At 46.2% G+C, this 8,821-nt stretch overlaps 2 long non-coding RNA genes across 6 annotated transcripts in view; one reads left to right on the forward strand and one right to left on the reverse strand.

Moving 5' to 3' along the window:
• LOC140595132 (uncharacterized) overlaps window positions 1–1,167 on the reverse strand; it is a 54,592-nt gene extending 53,425 nt beyond the window's left edge. For 2 of the 5 annotated variants that reach the window (XR_011996510.1, XR_011996511.1), the window contains exon 1: window positions 1,018–1,167. This is a non-coding gene — a long non-coding RNA (uncharacterized lncRNA). Of the gene's footprint in view, window positions 1–432; window positions 539–1,017 lie in introns of those variants that run through there. The other 3 variants (XR_011996512.1, XR_011996508.1, XR_011996509.1) reach the window with 3 other exon arrangements.
• A 16-nt stretch (window positions 1,168–1,183) lies between these two features.
• Window positions 1,184–8,553, forward strand: LOC112916055 (uncharacterized). Its single transcript, XR_011996513.1, has 3 exons — window positions 1,184–1,278; window positions 2,420–2,477; window positions 7,354–8,553. It is a non-coding gene; the product is annotated as an uncharacterized lncRNA (long non-coding RNA).
• The last annotated feature ends 268 nt before the right edge of the window (window positions 8,554–8,821 follow it).

Consider the following 8,821-nt stretch of genomic DNA (forward strand, 5'->3'; position numbering starts at 1 on the left):
CTCATGATCACGCTCTGCTCTGTGAAAACCTGCCCCCACCCCGATACAAGCCAGCTCACCAAGTCCCGACGCTGCTATACACAAAAATGGGCAGCAGAGAAGGGAGGTGAGGGGTGCACATGCCTGAAAGTGAGCTCAGCCACCAGAAGGGGATGACTCACTGTAAAGGGTTTTGAACATGACATCGCATCCTATAAATGTAGCCTCGCCTGCTTTCCTTTTCTGCACTGATCAAACACTCCCTACACAGGAAAGAAGCTGACGCTCCGATCCCGGGGTGCTAAGACCTTATGATCGCGTTGCAACATAAGACCTGATCACAAGCAATCACCATAGAAGACTATCAGCTAAGTGCCAAGAGAACCCCACCTCCGGAACTCCACGTCTTTATCAGGGAATAATCCCCAAATCTGGCCCCACGCCCATGAGCACCTGGGTGTTCGGTTCCCTTTCTCACTGAGAGGTGTTCACGTCCCCGCTGGATCTCCTATTTGCATTTTTCGTTTTTTATCTCCTCTGGTGGAGAGAGAGAGTTACAGTGAGCCTGCCCCAGACCAAGTGCATGTTGCCAAAACCAATCCTGAGCTGTCTGCAGAATTCGCTGCCTCCCGTGCCTTGGAATTATTTATGAGTGCTTGCACTCAACAGCTTGCCTCCAGCAAGTTCACCCAGTTGGGCAATGTGGCCAAACGGCCAATGGGGAGGGTAAATGCTCACCCCTGGAGTCCAAAGGTTTCAATGAGTATTTGGAGTTTGTAAGCACACTTTCAAGATCCTTTAATGGTGAAGGCAAAGGTGCTTTAGGCATATATATGAAGAGAGATCCCTGAAACCGTAGGGCGATAGATGAGTCGGGTAAGGTGGCTCTTGGCACTCCTCGGGGACTGAGACACGAAAGTTGCCAAAGCTTCTCAGATCCTATCACCCCCACCTTGAGCTGCCTGGATGATGAAATACTCTGAAGAGTCTGAATTGCTTATACTGGTGAGCTGAGCTAAACCCAGCACCCCAACCTACCTCGAAGGTGATCACAAAGGATGATGGGTGGGACCCGTGGTGCCCCCACTGGCACTTCACAGACCAGAGCACAGCTCCCCTCCTCCAGGGCCACCAGCCAGCATGGGGGAGGAGGTCCTTCACTTATTAGTTAGCAAACGAAATGCCAGGTGGAAGCACAGTGTTGAAACAAAACTAGATGCATCCCCACCCCGAGGCGTGATGAAACACTTGGAAGAGGCCTTCACAGGCATTTGGCACATGCCTGAGAGAGCAAGGGAGGTGGGTGCTGGGGCTGAGGACACCCTGGCTGCACTTGAACTTGAGCATACCGTGCCCAGTGGTGGAGAGGCAGAGGATGGGGCGGGAAGGGGACTTCGGGAGATTAGCGTAGCTGCCTGGGGGAAAGCCCAACCGAGACCAAATTTGGCCAATAGATTCAGCCTTTGGTGACATTAGAGAGTCTTTCCTTTCTAGTTGAGTATTCCAGCCTGAGCCTGGTAGTCCTAATAATTCCCTAAGACGTCACTGCCAGGAAAATCAGGAAGAGAGTTCTGCTCACAGAGCGGGGAGGGAGCAGAGGAAAACGGAGGTGAGGAGGGAGGCGGGAAGGGAGGGAAGCCAACAGAATGAAACCTTGGAGATGGTATCTGTAATGTTTCTGATCTGAAATATCCAGAGCTTCCAGCCGTTTGAAAAAATTTCCCCATTGAATAGATTGATGTGTGTGAAGCAAGCAGATACATACCCTGAGTGTGTGCTAGAATGGTGCGTGTGTGCGCACCTGTGGGTGTATTTGTGCGTGTGTGTGTTTGTGGGGGTGCACAAGTGCATATGTGATAATGTGTGCATTTGCATGGTATGTACGTTTGCGTGTGAGAGTGCATGCAAGTGTGCACATGTGTGCATATTTGTCTGCTTGTGCAGCATCTCAGATTGAGAACAGCTCTGGAATCAAGCCTCAGTAAAGGAGGGATCTTATCCTGATCCGCTGCTTACCAGCTGGATGACCTTGAGCAAGGCACCTCATCACACTGGGCCTATTTTCTCACTTATCCTAACTCCCAAAGCCATGCCTGGTATGTAATAATCACTCGATAAGTATTGATTCAATGAGCAATTGTTATTTAAGGATAATGCTGCCCATTTCTTTGGGTTGAGGAAACGACAAAATGAGAAAACACATGCATAACTACCCTCATACTCTCGATGCTTGACACGTAATAGAAGCCCAATAAGCGTTAGCCCTACACCTCCCCAAATTCCGTTTTTATACCCTTGAGTAGAAAGAGGTTGATGAAGGAAATGAGGCATAAGATCACGTCTCCTACAGCTGCCATCCTTGGGCTGAATTCCACTGACCATATTCCTTTTTATTTTTAAATTTTAATTCCAGTACAGTTAACATACAGTGTTATACTAGTTTCAGGTGTACGATACAGTGATTCAGCAATACTGTACATGACCCAGTGCTCCTCATGGTAAGTGTACTCTTAACCCCCATCATCTATGCTCCCCATCCCCCCACGGACCTCCCCTCAGGTGACCATCTGCTTGTTCTCTATAGTTAAGAATCTGTTTGTTGGTTTGTCTCTTTTTTTCCCCTTTGTTTTGTTTTCTTGAATTCCACATGAGTGAAATGATATGGTATTGGTCTTTCTCTGACTTATTTCACTTCACATTATACTCTCTAGCTCTGTCCATGCTCTTGCAAATGGCAAGATTTCATACTTTTTATGGCTGTGTAATATTCCATTATATATGTATATATGGCAGCAACATTTTCCTTATCCTTTCATCTATTGATGGACACTTAGGCTGATTTCATAATTTGGCTACTGTAAATAATGCTGCTATAAACATAGGGGTGCATGTATCCCTTTGAATTAGTGTTTTTGTATTCTTTGGCTAAATATCCAGTAGTGCAATTGCTGGATTCTAGGGGAGTTCTGTTTTTAACTTTTTGAAAAACCTCTATACTGATTTCCAGAGTGGTTGCACCAGTTTGCATTCCCACCAACAGTGCAAGAGGGTTCTTTTTCCTCCACCTCCTGGCCAACACATGTTGTTTCTTGTGTTGTTCATTTTAGCCATTCTAACAGGTGTGAGGTGATACCTCATTGTAATTTTGATTTGCATTTCCCTGTTGTTAAGTGATGATGGACATCTTTTCATGTGTCTGGTGGCCATGTGGATGTCTTCTTTGGAGAAATGTCTGTTCATGTCCTCTGCCCATTTTTAAATCAGATTATTTGTTTTTTGGGTGTTGAGTTGTGTAAGTTCCTTATATATTTTGGATACTAACCCTTTATCAGATATGCCATTTGCAAATATCTCTCCCATTCTGCAGGTTGCCTCTTAGTTTTGTTGATTATTTTCTTCGCCGTGCAAGAGCTTTTTATTTTGATGTCGTCCCAATAGTTTGTTTTTGGTTTTGTTTCTCTTGCCTCAAGAGACCTATCTAGAAAAATGTTGCCATGGCTGATGTCAGAGAAATTACTACCTGTGTTCTCTTCTAATTTTTATGGTTTCAGACCACTGACCATATTCTTAAGCCAATTTCCAGAGGCTTCTGAGTTCCCATTATGTTATATATTAGCTAGGCCTCTTCTCTCTGATTTCAGTCAAAGATTGACAGCAATTCATTTGCAAGAATTAAATGCAAGACTGAATTTTAATGACTCAGAAATTCGAGGCCAACTTTGCTTTCAGTGACCTTTAAGGAAAGGAAGCCTAGGAAGTGACCTGGTACCTGACCTTCCATCTGGTGGTATACCTGTGGGTCATGATCTTGCAAAAAATAGGAATAATTATCCTCATCATGCATTTAAAGGGACAAAAGCTTGGAGAGGTCAAGTGACTGGCCCAAGGTCACCCTACTCACTCCAGAGTCCTAGATATTCAGAAGCATCTGGAAAGTAAAGTCTCTTCACTCAGGCAGAGAGAAATGAGGTGTCTTAAGTTCTGAACCCATAAACATCTCAAAATCTCTGACTAGTCAGCCCTGGTTGAGTATTGGCAGATAGAGCCAGGGCCATGTGGCAATAAGAAAACTAGTCAGGTGGGACTGGAACAGTGCCTCTGAGGTATTTCACAAACACGGGGAACAAACACATTGGTGTCGCAATCCTGGCCACCCGGAGCTGCCGCGTTGGCTGTTTTCTGAGCATGGACTGTGGATAAGGAGTTTGAGGGCTGAGGGCGCTAGGACTCCTTGGTGGGTGGCCATCAGCCCTCAGGGGACAGGTTTTCAGTCCTCAAGACCCTTAGGGTTATAGCCAGATGGAACTACTCCTTCCAAAGTGCCAAGGGCTACTCCAGACCCGGGGCCTTCCACAGTCCAGAAGTAACCTGCATTTCCATCTTCTCCAACTACTCTCTTTGACAGACACCAACACCCAGACTTACTAGACTCTGACTGGATCCCAAACATACCTTTTTCTCCACCATTTCCATGCCCAGGAAACAGACTCTCTTCTGCCCTCAAAAGAACTATTCATCTCGCAATCCCAAAAACAAAAGTTAATTAAGACCAAATCTCTCTTAGCATTTCACAATGCCCTCTGGGATAATTAATATAACTGGTATGAACTGCTTCGTAAAGTCAGAGCACAAATATGGTCACATTCCACTTATTTTTCCAATTAATCTCTTAAGCACACATCTACATTAAAAGCAGAAAGTCCAGCATCTCCCTCTGGAGGTTCCCCTCCCTTCCAACAAATTGTCCCAAAGCCCTGGGGACAGGCCAAGTAAAAACAAAAATGAGCCTCGCACATACCAGGCAGAGAGGAACTGGAGTCTGTTCGGTTTAGAACTGCCAAGGATTCTCTCTGCCACGAATTCCTGCTACCACACAGTGTCACTGTTGAAACTCATGCCTGCACAATTTCTTGGATCCATAGAAAGGAGGAAACCAAGCCCCTGCCTGGCAGCCAGGGGCCCCGTGCAGAGCTCTGAAAGCATGACTCTTCTCATTCATTTTCTCATACTTCGTTATTTCCCAGGGCACAAGACCACAGCAGGAGCCCACAAGCAGGACCGATTCTACTTTCCACCCCAGACAAATCCCTTTTCCCTGGCCTGTGAGCGCTGACAGGGAACACGCTTTTAAATATCCGGAGTGAGAAACACCTTTTCGTATCCTTCTCTGCAGAGTGTGAGGGCTACTTGCTCTGCACCTGCCCGTCTCTGGGAAGCTGGCCTTGGTTCCTTTCTTCTCCTGCCTGCACCCTGATGTGACTGGTAACCTTCTCATGAAAGTAGAGAACAAAAACCCCAGTTAAATCTCCAGCAGGGCACCTCCTATTAGCACACCTGTGACATGTGCAGTAAATCTCAGGGCATAGCCAGAGGATAGTAATTATGTTTGGGAAGGGCCTACTGTCTGCCAGGCACTTTGACACATATGATCCTGTTTAATCCCACGACACCGAGCAAAGCAGTGAGAACAGCGTTTTCCAGCAGAGGGAAACGAGGCAGAGTGGTGAGGGGGCCCAAAGCTAGACAACTGTAGGGTGCTCTAGCATTCTCTGGGGAGAATGGCCTGGGGAGCCTGCCAAGGATGACTATCCAGGAGGCCAAACGGAGAGAAACAGCCCGAGCAGGCTGAAAGAGATAAAGGAATCCCAAAAAGGGCATCCCAAAGGGTTGTGTGAGGCCAAGGAGCAGCTGTTACTTTGGTAGAAGATAGGGAGAGAATGGGTTCATTACAGCCCCTAGAACTCAGGACACTTGAGATCCAATAATGACAAACCAGTAATGGTTGAAGCAGGGGTTGAATCCCAAATTTATCTGGGACTTATCTACCGGGTCAGAGGTGAGGCTGGGACAGAGAGGGAGAAAGATATGCCTCCTCCAGCGGGAGGACTCTTCTGGAGTGGACTTCCCCATGTAGGCAGGAAGTGAGCACAGGCAGGGAGGAATGACTCGCTTTTTCCTATTTGATAAGAGGCAGAGTCTCCGTGTCCACTAGGAAACAGCAGCACGGGGAACAGCAAACTGTAACAAATGAAATAAGACACTGGCTGCTTGCACAACAATTAGAGAGAAATTGGGATTATTTGCTCTAAACTTCCCCAAATGTGAGCATGGTAAGACGCGGAATGGATTGAAAGGCTCACGTCCCTCTCATCATGGGCACGGCATATCCAAGGCTTCTGTAAGCTGTAACTCCTTGTAATTTTCAGAGAAATGGGTGACGGGCACTGAGGGGGGCACTTGACAGGATGAGCACTGGGTGTTATTCTGTATGTTGGTAAATTGAACACCAATAAAAAATAAATTTAGTATTAAAAAAAAAGAAATACTCTCATAATCACCGATAATATCCACCGATTGTGAATCACGTGCCAGGCATTGTTCTAGATGCTTCTATATGTTTAAATTCATTGGATGCTTATAGCAACTCTATACAATAAGTAGTATTATTATCCCCATTTTACAGAAAAGGAGACTGAGGCATAGGACAATTAAGGATTTAGCCAAAGATCATATGGGTGACAAATGGAAGACCCTGGATTTGAACTCTGGCAGTCTGGCTCAAGAACTCATGCTCTTCTTTTTTTTTTTTTTTTTTTAGATTTAATTTATTTATTCATAAGGGACACAGAGAGAGAGAAAGAAAGAGAGAGGGGCAGAGACACAGGCAGTGAGAGAAGCAGGCTCCATGCAGGGAGCCCGATGTGGGACTCGATCCCGGAACTCCAGGATCACACCCTGGGCTGAAGGCGGCACTAAACCACTGAGCCACCTGGGCTGCCCAAGAACCCATGCTCTTTACCACCATCTATCCTGCCCTATAAAGTAAACATTATTATCCACACCAAATAAATGAAGAGGTAGAGGTCCGGCAGATTATATGAGTCATTCAGTCATTTTGGCGGCAAAACCAACATTTGAACCCAACATCCACACTCTTAACCACGTGGCAATAGCAGCCCTCACCCTACCCTGACTTGCAGTATGATGCTCACATATCACTTCTCTTGATGCTTCTGTTTCTTCACCTGGAAAAGAGGAAGAAAAAAACTTGATATTTTCCAAGAACCTGCTCAGCTCAGACCTCCCAGGACAGGTGAGAAGCTTGAACATCCTAGGGGATCACCTGAGTGGAAGACCAGTAACTTTCTGGCAGGCAAACCACAGCCTAACTCTCACCAGCTTTTCATTTGCACGCAGATAATCCGAGGTTCCTGTCATGAGTCCTCGTCCACCCCTGGGGTAGAGTGTCCAATAGGGCTGCCAATGGTTTCTCCCATTTCGGTTCGTACATCCTGCCCCTCCCAGCAGGAGCTAGAGTCTATTTTCTCTACCCTTGAATCTGATCTGGCTTTGTGATTTACTTTGCCCAACCAGTGTGGTAGCAATGATGTCCTGTGACACCTGAGCATGGCCTTAAGAGAGTGCAGAGCCCCATCTCCAGTTTCTTAGGAGCCAGCTGCTAGACCACAAATGACGGTGAACCACATGGAGAAGAAAGGTCCGAATGAGAACCCATCTTGGATGTCCCGGCCCTGGCAAGCTCCCAGCCAAGTGCAGCTACTTGACTATCCCTGGCTACTTCACATGGAACAGAAAACTGCCCAACCTGGGGGAGGAATAATAAATCCTTGTTATTTTAAACCACTACACGTTGGAGTAATTTGTTACATGGCAATTGAAAGAACCCCATTTCCTCCACCTTATCTTTTCTTCACCACCAAAGATTACTCCATAACTCACAGGTGTCAATGTCCATTGGCTTATGGCATTTAAGTGTGCTCATACCTTTGTGATTAGGGATGACTAACTACCTAAGGCAAAGGGCAGTAATGTGGCTTCCTTCATTCAGTGTGAGCATCTATCCCCCAGGAACAGTCTAAAGACCCAGAGACAAATAAGACACAGTCCGTGCCATCAGAAAACCATGTTTTGGGATGAGCTGGGTCCCCTTTCAGCACAGCATGAAGAATGGGGTCAATTGTTCATTCATCTGATACCTATTGAGTGCCCACTACACACATCAGGGACCGTGCCACCCATTTGTGCTAGTGAACCAAGCCCTCATCCTACTTACATCTTAAGGCTATTTTATTTTATTCCAATGATCACAGAGGTGCACGTGAAGCTCTGTGGAAACATAAAAGAACTAAATGTTGAGATGGTCGAGGTAACAGTTTATCACCATTATAGATTATGATTCTGATGCAGAGAAAAGGGAACCCTCTTACACTGTTGGTGGGAATGTGAACTGGTGCAGCCACTCTGGAAAACTGTGTGGAGGTTCCTCAAAGAGTTAAAAATAGACCTGCCCTAGACCCAGCAGTTCCACTGTTGGAGATTTACCCCAAAGACTCAGATGCAATGAAACGCCGGGACACCTGCACCCCGATGTTTCTAGCAGCAATGTCCACAATAGCCAAACTGTGGAAGGAGCCTCGGTGTCCATCGAAAGATGAATGGATAAAGAAGATGTGGTCTATGTATACAATGGAATATTCCTCAGCCATTAGAAACGACAAATACCCACCATTTGCTTCAACATGGATGGAACTGGAGGGTATAATGCTGAGTGAAGTAAGTCAATTGGAAAAGGACAGTGTATGTTCTCATTCATTTGGGGAATATAAATAATAGTGAAAGGGAATATAAGGGAAGGGAGAAGAAACGTGTGGGAAATATCAGGAAGGGAGACAGAACATAAAGACTCCTAACTCTGGGAAACGAACTAGGGGTGGTGGAAGGGGAGGAGGGCAGGGGGTGGGGGGGAATGGGTGACGGGCACTGAGGGGGACACTTGACGGGATGAGCACTGGGTGTTTTTCTGTATGTTGGTAAATTGAAC

The sequence above is a fragment of the Vulpes vulpes genome, chromosome 13 (genome assembly GCF_048418805.1).
Source record: "Vulpes vulpes isolate BD-2025 chromosome 13, VulVul3, whole genome shotgun sequence".
Classification (NCBI taxonomy): domain Eukaryota; kingdom Metazoa; phylum Chordata; class Mammalia; order Carnivora; family Canidae; genus Vulpes; species Vulpes vulpes.